This window comes from Nanorana parkeri, unplaced genomic scaffold (genome assembly GCF_000935625.1).
Source record: "Nanorana parkeri isolate BGI_ZX_2015 unplaced genomic scaffold, ASM93562v1 scaffold530, whole genome shotgun sequence".
In the NCBI taxonomy this organism is placed as follows: Eukaryota; Metazoa; Chordata; class Amphibia; order Anura; family Dicroglossidae; genus Nanorana; species Nanorana parkeri.
Window position 1 is genome coordinate 1929 of NW_017306798.1, and position 896 is coordinate 2824.

Consider the following 896-nt stretch of genomic DNA (forward strand, 5'->3'; position numbering starts at 1 on the left):
ACAATAACCCCCCTCCTTCCCCCCCAACCAGGTACCACCAGCACCCCCACCCCGCGCCCCTCAGGCAGAAAAAAACTATAGGGAGACCCCTGGTACAAAATTGCAAGGTGAGAGGCTGCTGCAACTGCAAAAACTGCCAGCATCTCAATCCCGGAAGTAGATGGCGACCCCGGGTAATGCCTGAACATAGACGGCGGCACCCTTCCGCAGAGAGAAGAGGATGAAAGCATTATCAGCGGGGAGTACTGTGATCCCTAAGGCTGGGTTCGACGGGGGGAAAATGTGCGACAAACGCGCGTTTCCGAGGGCTACTTGGCTGTATCCCAATGGAAAAGCGCGTCAAAAACGCCCCAAAGAAGCTCCTGTACTTCTTTGGGCGTAGGGCGTTTTGTAGCGCGTTCATACGGCCTGTTATACCCCCGGGTGTGAACCGTACCCATGGGAAATAATGGGATTTCGGCGTAGGAACGTGCTACAAAACGCCCAAGGTGTGAACCGGGCCTTAGAGGTAATAAATGCCTAAGTGTTACACCGACGCATGCATTTAACACATTTCTGCCCCGGCGCACATAAGCGCCCCCGTTTACAGAATGGCTCAATAGCCGGCACAGCGCCATAGAAAATCCAGCGACTGCTCGTCATGGAAGATCCGCAGAAACCGCTAGTGAGGCAGACCTCCGATTAGCATCAGACACGGCTGTCCTAACATTTTCCCGGGGGAATGGCGGCTCTGCAATATATTCACTGGTTCTTTACAGCAGGGATGAGAGTGAAAAAAAACCCGCGTCTGCATCCCGAAAATGTTATTTATTTATGGAGAACACAGAAGCAATCTTTTACTAATAAAATCGGGAGATCCTAAGGGGTGAAGGGGGGGGGGGGGGGGGGGGCAGCTG